The sequence below is a fragment of the Gopherus evgoodei genome, chromosome 4 (genome assembly GCF_007399415.2).
Source record: "Gopherus evgoodei ecotype Sinaloan lineage chromosome 4, rGopEvg1_v1.p, whole genome shotgun sequence".
In the NCBI taxonomy this organism is placed as follows: domain Eukaryota; kingdom Metazoa; phylum Chordata; order Testudines; family Testudinidae; genus Gopherus; species Gopherus evgoodei.
The window spans coordinates 125,368,458-125,378,854 of record NC_044325.1 but is presented as its reverse complement, the minus strand read 5'-3'; the positions used below and the strand labels follow the sequence as shown (position 1 = coordinate 125,378,854).

The 10,397-nt window shown below is 50.9% G+C and overlaps 1 non-coding gene across 1 annotated transcript; it reads right to left on the bottom strand.

Annotated features, from left to right (window-relative positions):
• Positions 1 to 323: 323 nt before the first annotated feature.
• On the bottom strand, positions 324 to 395 carry TRNAQ-CUG. The gene has a single exon. It is a non-coding gene; the product is annotated as a tRNA-Gln (tRNA).
• Positions 396 to 10,397: the final 10,002 nt, after the last annotated feature.

Here is a 10,397-nt window from a genome sequence, read left to right as displayed (position 1 = left end):
GTTTCTGTAGCAGGTTGATTTTTTACGAGGTGGAGTTGCTACCCCCCCGCCCAACCCTCTTCCTTTATCCTGACCTGAGACAGGCAGATGGCCCCAAAGGACCTTTCTGGCGGAGTTGCAGGAATCTCCAGCCAGACTGTTAAGTTCTAGGACTCCAACCAATAGCAGCCAATCCATTGAACCAGCCAGACCAAAGACCTATATCCAGTGGGCATCAGTCACCCAGAAGGAGGGGAAAAAATCCTCACCCTACTTCAACCAGAAAGAGTGGAACCGAGCCCATTAAGCTCCAGGAGTTTGCAGCAAACCAGCATATCTCCAGGAGGTCCCACTGAGATTTGAACTCAGATTCCAGAATTCAGAGTCCTGAGTGCTGCCCATTACACCATGGGACCTACTACTATTTTGTTTTCTAGACCCCTGTGACTTTCAGCTGGCTGGTTTGCACTCTGCACTTATTGCTTTCCACCAGCGGCTTCCTCTCACAGGACTCTCTCTCCTCTTCCATCGACTATGGTTCTGCGCTATAAGATCTGCGGGTCCTGCCCTGTGTCCCCGCATCTCCCTGCTATGTCTTAGTTCCCTGCAGGCTGCAAAAATGTCAGGGGAGGCCGCCCCTCCCTTCACTCGGTGCTCCCGCTCACATCGGCCAGCTGCAGCCTCATCTCCTGGAACTTTGCCAGCTGTCGCTTAATCCGGTCGTACAGTCACATGCTGATTGGCTCCCCTGCCTGGATGCTCTTGTGGAAATTCCACAGGCGACACTGCAGGACTTGGCACCACTGGTTTCTTTAATGTTGTGGTGTTTGCCCGACTGCTGGAAGAAAGCCACCAACTCCTCCCTCACCGACACCCACCAGTCCCACTAGTTGTCATAGAACCCTCTCATGCTTTCCCGTTCTGCCAACACCACCAGGCCTCACCCCCCTGCTCCTTTATCTTTCAAGTTCTGGATGTTCAGCTTCCAATAATCTCTGCCGTAGGTCAGGGATTTGCCCACAATAAAGCACACGATGAGAGCTGCATGATCCGAACAGTCCATTGGCACCACTCTGCACTGGGCTGTCGATGTGCTTTCCTTCACGTAAACCTGGTCAGTGTGACTTCTGTTCCCGCAGAAAGGTGTATTCCCTCTGTGGCTGTGTGAGCTTGGGTCAGAGGAATAGGAGGCTACTGTCCACCCGCCACTGTTTCCACTACAGAGAAACATGTTCTCTAAGCCAACCTCACTACAGACCTGCACCAGGTAATGCTCATCATAAAAGAGTTTCCTCTGACGGTCGGGAAAACAGGACCAGCAGTCCTCCGGCCGTCTGCAACAATTGAAATCCCACCCCCCGATACCAAACACTGTGCGGTCCAGAGGAAGGGAGCCAGTTCCTTCCATAGAACTTTCCTTTCATGCCTTAACTGGGAACCATACACACTAATATTGCCATAACCAGTGCCACAGAGCACAAAGCCCACCAGTAATGCCCTCCCTGGTTGGAGCTCCAGCACCTTCTGTACTCGCAGCATGAATGGGAATACTCCAACCGCATCATTATTCTCTAGCCCAGAGGACCAGAAAGACAGGCCCTTCCTCCAATCATCTTCTGACCATCGAGCTACCCTAGAGTTGTTAATGTGCATTTCCTGAACACCCACCATGTCCAAGTCCAACTGTTCCAAGGCACTGAACATCAAGGGCTCTCAAATCCCTTCCACCTTCCACATGCCCACTTTAACAGATGCCTTTTCCAGGGTACTGCCCTCACTCAGCTGCACAGAGGGGTTTTCATCCCCTCTACCTGCCTGTCACTGCCCAGCACCCCCTCTGGCACCATTCCTGAGGGCCACCCTGCCTCACTCTTTTCCTGCCATATTGGGTCCACCAATAACTCATAAGGAGAGACAGGTCCTGTCCTTCATTGTTAAAGGTCAGGCCAGCCAGCTAGGGGCAGAAGCCCACACTATCTTTTCCTACTGCAGAGTCCAAGCTCAAGGACTCACCTTGGGTGCAGGCACCACTGTGCTCCCAGAAAACAAGTCACCACTTCACAAAGAGGGATGAAAGGGCCTGCCAAAGCCTGGGATTGAACCAGGGAACCTTTAAAACTTCAGTCTATTGTGCTCCCAACTGAGTGACTTTGTGGAAGTATTTTGGCCTGTTGCAGCTCTATCTGGGAGGATTTTGCAGCAATTGCACACAAAAAGGATGTCATTGAGAGTGGCCCATGAAGACAAGACTTGCTTTTGCCTGCCTTGCTCAGCTTGGCTTGCTTCCTCACCCTGTTCCTGCACTAGTGCCCGGGTTGACCTGTTGGTGGAAGGGGACTGGGGACCAGTGGTGTGGAGAGGAAGTTGAGCTGGACCCTGATCTAGACTAGACCCTGGCAGCAAGAGTCTGGCCACCACTTGCCACCCCACCCTGTTTTCCTGGCTTCCCCTACTGGGTGTCATTTACAGAGGGAAGTGGGGCTTCTACCTCCCCTTCCCGATTTTCACACTGCAGAGGAGTGAGAACAGGAAAATGAACGGCTGCTCCACACTCCCACCAGAGGTACCCGATGCCCTTAGCTGTGGTGAGTAAGAAGTGTCTGTTGGCTGACAGGGCCTATGCCCGAGGAGCTGGAACAGCAGCTGCTGCCTCCCCCTTGGCTCCAGGCTGTGGGAAATGCTCATTGCTTGGCTGCATGGGCGGATGCTGCTCCATGCTCTGGAGAGCATCTGTATTGCTCTGTCAACCCCCAGTCTTCACTGAGTCAGTCTGGTAAGGTCCCAAGTGCCCCCTCTGGCCTGGCAGCTGAGAGTCTGTGCAGACATCAGCCCCCCTGCCAGCCCCCACAGGCAGCAGCAGAGCCAGCACCACAGGGGCACTCAATGCACTTCCTGTGGGGAAATAGCTCCTTGGCGTCCAGCTGCTAGAGTGAGAGCCAGGACAGAGCAGTGTCTGGCTCACCTTGGGAGAGAGAAGAGACCTGGTGAGTGTGGATCTCCCTCAGTCTCCCCCGCAATGATGGTCAATTTTATTGTCACTGATAGTCAGTTCTTCCCTTCACGGCTGGCCCTAGAGGGGTCCGGGACAAATCCCCTCCTTTCTGCCCCAGGCTCTACCCCCACTGCACTCCTTCTCCCAAGCCACCACCTCATCCCATCTCTTCCCACCCTGCGCCTTCCTGCCCCATTCCTCTCCCTCCCCCACCTCTTCCCGTCCCTGCTCCTCCCCATCCACCTCCTGAACCCCAGTGAATAGCTGATCTCTGGCAGGTGCTGAAGGGGAAGAGGAGGAGCTTGTTAGCAAGGCCTGTAACAGGGGCACTGAGCACTTTTTTTTTCCGTTCGTTCTGCAGCCCTATAGCTCCCATGGAGTCGCTGACTTGGCTCCTTTCACATGCTAGAGAGAGGAGCAGAACCAGGCCTATGGCTGATCTATGAGGCATTCGGTGAGTGGCAGAGGCTTCAGGCACTGAGAGTTTGCCTGACACCTCAGGGACACAGTGTGAGGTGGTGTCCCAGGGATCTCTGTGAAAGGAGCAGAACAGGATTTACTTGGGGTGGGGAGAGAATTGAGAGTGTCTCAGGGGGCTGTACAGAGGTATTGCCCAAGTGAGAGACTGGCTAAAACACAGACCTCATGATAAACAGGAATCAAACTTGCACAGGGGATCCCTATTGGAGTTCAATGCCAACACCTTAACCACTTGGCCATCACAGCTGTGAGCCCAAAATTGCCCAATGCCAGAGGAAACTGGTTAATAATCACAATGCTCAGGCATGAAGTCATCCGAACTACAGAATTCCCACTGCAAACCTGGCTCCCAAAGCACAAGGGGGATTTGGGGTTCATTCTCTTTGCTTAGCCATGTGCAGTTGCACAGAGAGCGCTTTTAAAAGTCTTCCCTCCCACAGAGCGGGAATGGGAAATGATTCTGAACTTGAAGCCTGATGTGAATGAGGATGTCTGGACCACAGGGCCAGGGACTGGCCTTTGCTATAGAAACCAGTGACACACACAACCAGGCTAAGGAAACTGTTTTCTGGAGTCAATAACTGGATTAGCAGCAGTATTGTGCAGAGAAATGTCTCACAAGAGGAGTCAGCGCATTGGTGGTTTGGTCGCAGAAGTCACAGCTACAGCGGGGGAGGTCTAGCTTTGGTTTCTGGCCAACAGAGGGATGAGTTTTATTGTCTCCAAATTTCAGTAGAAAAATTCAGAGCCAAACAGGGTGTGGTTGGGGTTTCTCTGGTTTTCGCTTGTTTTGTTTTTCTCATTTGAAATGTCCTTGATAATTTGTCTGGGAAACCTATTTGGACAAAGCCAAGGAAGAGTTAGAACAATTACAAATCTCCATGGGACTGAGGGGGTCTCTCAGCGCTGGGCGAGGGGTGGAGATTTTCATCGAGGGGATTTGAGGAGATAAATGAGAGGCTTTTGCTCCAGCAGAGGGAGCGGCTTGGAAGTTTCATTTTTACCATATGAATCCACACACACACACACACACACACACACACGTTGCTCCCCTGCTGCTGCTGCTCCACTTCAAACTCCACTGTCACTCCTACCATGTGACCTACAGCTTCCTGCTGACAAAGCCCTTATATATAAGAGACAAAATATCAGGCCCGACACCTGAGCTCAGGACCAGCCCCCATAGCACTGCTCTAGGACCTGGGCTCAGGGTGTTCACCACCCCCTCCTCACCCCTCCCTTAGCCCAGCCTTGCTCTCACTTGGAACAAAGCAGAAGCGTCCGTCAGCCTCGCTGCTGTCCTAGTCCCAGGCGCTGCTGCTGTCCCATGGGGAGCGGGCCGAGCTGCTGGGACTGGGAGAGGGATCCTCCACCTCCTGCCCTGGGAAGGCTGGAAGGTCCCCACTGACTGGGCAGGGCGATGCCTCCTGCTGGAAATGCGGGCTGGGCTCCTGGGGCTGCTGCTGCCCACGCAACAAACCCCGGAGCCACCCCACCCGGTTCCATTCCTGGGCTGGGTCCTGCCTGCCCAGTCGCATCCTGGCCCAGCTCCATTTTGGCCTGGCCAGTGCCTCTCCCACCTCGGCGCCTGTGCCGGGAATGGGATTTCTTCACCAGCAGGCTGGGCACTTCCACCTCCTGGGCTGGCCAGGAGCTCCTTCTACGCCAGCGGGGACGGTGGGGCTGCTCCGCTCCTGGGGAAGATGGCAGCTGCTTCTCTCAGGCTCTGGGCCATCTGCAGAGCCTTCTTCCTGAACATCCACAGGAGCCTGGCCTTCCTGGAACCGGGTGGGGAGCAGCCATGAGTCTGGGATCAAGGCAGCCTCTCACTAACCAGCCTGTTTGGTCCGTCCCCATCCTTGCCCCAACCAGAGCAGCTCCTCCTCTCCCCACAGGGATGCAGGGAGTGCAAGCTACACACACTGGCAGGAGTTCATTGCATGGTCTGCTCCCCCTCAACGTTCCCCCTTGTCATCCCTGGGGCTGCAAGAACCGGGGAGTCTCGTCCCTTTCGAGCACTGGGGTCAGTCACAAAGACCATCGGTCACTTTGGACAAGCAGCTCCCTCCTGCCAGCCCAGGACACACTCACACCTCCTCTCTCCCTACCCCCCGCCCAGGCTAGAGAAGGAACAGAACCCAGGAGTCCAGACTTCTCTAGCCACTGCTGCATACTCCCTCTCACAGCTGGCAATTACAAGCAGGCCCTCATGGCCGCTCCCCCCACCTTTGAGAGGGAGTGTGCTCCGCTGCAGTGACTGGACCAGGGATTTGAGAATCAGGGGATTTAATACTTTTCCACTATTGGAAAGTGCTGGGAGAATCCCCCAGCCAAAGCTGCTCTAACAGTGCTAAGCAGCATCTGACCATTCAAGGTCGGAGCGCACTGCCCAGGAGGAGGAAGGTTTGGCTCTGAGGTTTCACTTCAGCCCAATCTATAGAGAGGGGCCCAGCCATGGAGTTTGGCTCAAGAAGACCAAGTCTCCAATTTGTTAAGGACGCTTTGAATGCCAATCCTGTTCTCCAAAGTGCTTGGTGTCAGTTGCAAATTTTAGAAGCATGCTCTCCACTCCATTTTCCATATTAGTAATGAAACTATTGTCAAAAGCCTTAGTAACACCAAGATAGATCTCATCTACTGTTTACCCACCTCCACTAGGCCCAGAACCCTGCCAGAGAAGGAAAGAGAATTGGTTTGGAATGATTTGTTCTTGACAAATCCATGCTCACTAGTCCTTTGAGCCAAAGCATTCTGTAGGTGGTGCTGACAAACTGATTGTTTAAGAATGTATTCCAGGATCTCTCCAGCTATGGAAGTGAGGCTAGCTAGTCTGTAAGTCCCAGGGGTCTCTTTGTTCCCCTTTGAAAGATAGGTCCTGTCTTGTTCATGGATGAGAAGATGTTCTTTTTTAGGGATCTCAGACGAGAACTGGGGCACAACACTTGGTTTGTTAAGGCCACAAAAACAGAGGCATGAACCTCTTCTCTCCTGCTGGCAAAGAACCTCAGGTACCTAAGAGATAGGGACTCCCATCCCTGAATGGGCTTTAAAAAAGGCAGTGGTTAAAAAGTTTGGCCCCAACTGTCGGGGACTTTAATCCAGACGGCAAAGTTCGTTGTCTGACCGCAAGAGAGACAGGCAACACCAGCAAGGTCTGATCAAAAGCTCTTTATTGACAAGTGCACGCATCAATAGAGAGCAGCTCGTCTCCAAAGAGAACCAGCCTGCTCTTTACATCTTAGTATAAGCCTATATAGACAGTTCCATCGCGTCATAAATTATTCACTGGAGCAACCCACCCCCTTTTTCTAACAACTAGAAACTAGACACTTTTAGTATACATGTTTTACAGCATTAGGTGATTAACAATATCTTAGCAAGCACCAGAAGTTAGGAATGTAGGGGAGTTAAAACAGACAGAGAACTGAACCAAGGAGTTAAAACAGGGAGGCTGGGATTTCTTATCAGTTCTTCAAAGGAACTGTTCCTAACACAGCACAGTTGGTACTATACCAGGAATGCAGCCTCTCCCTTATCTCACTTTTTCCCAGCGCTTGTGAGACATGCTGCTGCTTCTCAGTGTTTTCCACTCAGGAATTACCCAAAAACCTCTATTAGCCTGACTTTGGTCAGGTTGGCATACCTGGTTTTGTCTGCAATATCTTTATTCAGGCCTAACACAACCATTTCTTGTTTACACAGATTAGACATTTTAGCAAACTTCAGAATTCCTTGGTGTTAAACACTGTGAAACTCCCCTTTCTCCTTCACAGAGGGCTTTAACGCCCCTTATCTCACTCAGGCTTATGACTGCCCAGTGTTCAAAAATTGTCCCTGTTCCCATTGGACAGATGAGGAGAAGCCTGAGGTACAGAGAAGGGAAGTGACCTACCCAAGGGCCTATACAGCAAGGCAGTGGCAGAGTCAGCAAGAGAAGCCACCAGTCCTGACTCCTGTTCTAACAAACAGCAAACTCCCCACAGAGGCAGGGATAGAGCCCAGGAATCGAGATGGTGAGGAAATGTCATTGAAACCATTTCTGTCAGAAAATCCCCTTCAGACTAAACCAGTTTGTTTCTTGAAATCATAACAAGTGGGATGAAATTTCTTTGCAAAAATATGTTGTTGCAAAACAAAAGCATCTCCTGTTTGTCACAGTGTGTTAAATTGTCTCGTCACATACAAAGAGGAGACACTTAGATCTCAAAAATTAGATAAGATGCTTCAGTCTGAGCTAAGTAATTGCTGCTCTTAACAATTTCAAAATAAAAAAATACAAATAAAATAGACTATTTCAGCTATTCTATTAGGTAATAATCTGCTCTGAGTAAACATGATAGGACACCTCATATTATGCACTACTCCCAGTGACACTCTCCAATGGATCCCCATCCTCCACCAACCGTGAGGTAGGTAGGAGCGGATCATTATTATGCCTACTTGAAAGAGGGAGAAGCTAAGGCTGAGGCCTGGTCTACACTACGCGTTTAAACTGATTTTAGCTGCATTAAACTGATTTAACGCCGCACCCGTCCACACTACGAGGCCCTTTATATCGATATAAAGGGCTCTTTACATCGGTTTCTGTACTCCTCCCCAACGAGAGGAGTAGCGCTAAAATCGGTATTACCATATTGGATTAGGGTTAGTATGGCTGCAAATCGATGGTATTGGCCTCTGGGTGGTATGCCACAGTGCGCCACTGTGATCGCTCTGGACAGCAATCTGAACTCGGATGCACTGGCCAGGTATACAGGAAAAACCCCGTGAACTTTTGAATTTCATTTCCTGTTTGGCCAGCGTGGAGCTCTGATCAGCACAGGTGACCACGCAGAGCTCATCAGCACAGGTAGCAATGCAATCTCCTGAGAATTGAAAAAGAGCTCCAGCATGGACCGCACGGGAGGTACTGGATCTGATCGCTATATGGGGAGAGGATTCTGTGCTAACAGAACTCCGTTCCAAAAGATGAAATGAAAAAATATTTGAAAAAATTTCCAAGGCTATGAGGGAAAAAGGCCACACCAGGGACTCAGTGCAGTGCAGAGTGAAAGTTAAGGAGCTCAGACAAGCATACCAAAAAACCAAAGAAGCAAACGGAATGTCCGGATCAAGGCTGAAAACACGCCGCTTCTACACTGAGCTGCATGCAATTTTAGGGGGCTGCGCCACCCCACCCCACCCTTGTCTGTGGATTCCGAGGGGGTTGTAATCTCAACCATGGCTGAGGATTCTGCGGAGGGGGAAGATGAGGAGGAGGAAGAGGAGGATGACCTTGCAGAGAGCACACAGCACTCCGTTAGCCTCAACAGCCAGGAGCTTTTTATGACCCAGACGGAATTACCCTCCCAGACCTCCCAAGCCACTAGCCCAGACAGTGAAGCCATGGAAGCGACCTCTGGTGAGTATACCTTTGTAAATATAAAACATGGTTTAAAAGCAAGCCTTTTTTAATGATTGATTTGCCATGAGGGCTTGGGATGCATTTGCGGCCAGTAAAGTTACTGGAAAAGTTTGTTAACATGTCTGGGGATGGAGCGGAAATCCTCCAGGGACATCTCCTTGAAGCGCTCCTGGAGGTATTCCAAAAGCCTTTGCAGAAGGTTTCTGGGCAAGGCAGCCTTGTTCCGTCCACCATGGTAGGACACTTTACCACGCCATGCATGTAACAAGTAATCGGGTATCATTGCATGACAGCGTTAGCTGCGTATGGTCCCGGTGATTGCTGGCATTCAATAAACATCTGTTCTTTATCTCACTCTGTTATCCTCAGCAGAGTGACATCGTTCATGGTGACCTGGTTGAAATTCAGGAATTTAATTAAGGGGACAGAGATGGCCATTTTCCTACTGAGCTGTTGCTTAAAAGAAATCCTTCCTTGCACGTAGCCAAGCAGGGGGAGGGGAGAAAGGATAGCGCTGAGCTTTTTTGCATTTGGCTAGCAGGAATCTTCCCAGCTACCAGCCGCGCGGGGTGGTGGGGGGGTGGGGATAAAGGTTGGTGATTAGCAGTGATCTTCCATGATACCAGCCATGCAGTGGAGGGAGGAGTAAAACAATCATCCTAGAGAATTGGATGTGGGGGGTTGGCTTCTGCTGCTGCATGTTAACAGGAAAGAAGCATCAGAGGGCACTGTGTATATGAAGGCTGGAGAAACTAAAATACAATGGTTTACCATGGCTGCATGCAAGCTGAATTCTGATGCCCGGACCTGCGTCTGTGAGATCTGTAACACCAGAGCCGCAGGCACTCAATATTAGGATGCAAAATGCGACCTTGTAGTGAAATCACATGTGCTATGTAAGGTGGATAGTGTTGTTCACTGTGAAAGAGTATGACCATTGTTCTGTAAAATGTATCTTTTAAAATACTTCTCTCCCTTTTTTCCCTCCCTCATGCAGCTGCAAATTTTTCAAGCATCTCTACTCCATCCAGAAGGCTAGCTCAGATAAGGCAGAGGAAAAAGAAGACACGAGACGAAATGTAATTGGAAATCATGGAAGTAACCCGCAATGAAAGAGCTCATCTGAATGAGTGGAAGGACATGGTAGCAAAGTACAGGAAAGATGCCAGTGAACGTGAGGACAGGAGGGACCAACCTGAGTATAGGAGGGACGAACGTGAGGATAGAAGAGACGCTCGAGATGAGAGGTGGCGGCAGGAAGATCAGAGGTGTAGGCAGGAAGATCAGCGGTGGCGGGATGCAACGCTAGAGCTGCTGCGTGATCAAACTGATATCCTCTGACGTCTGGTGGAGCTTCAGGAAGAACAGTGGGGTCACAGAGTGCCGCTGCAGCCCCTGTGTAACCAGCCTCACCACTCACCACGTTCCATATCTTCCTCACCCAGACATGTAAAAACGCATGGGGGAAGGCTTCGTGCACCCGCCCACTCCACCCCTGTGGACAGTCCAACCAAAAGGCTGTCATTACATTGAAATGTGTTT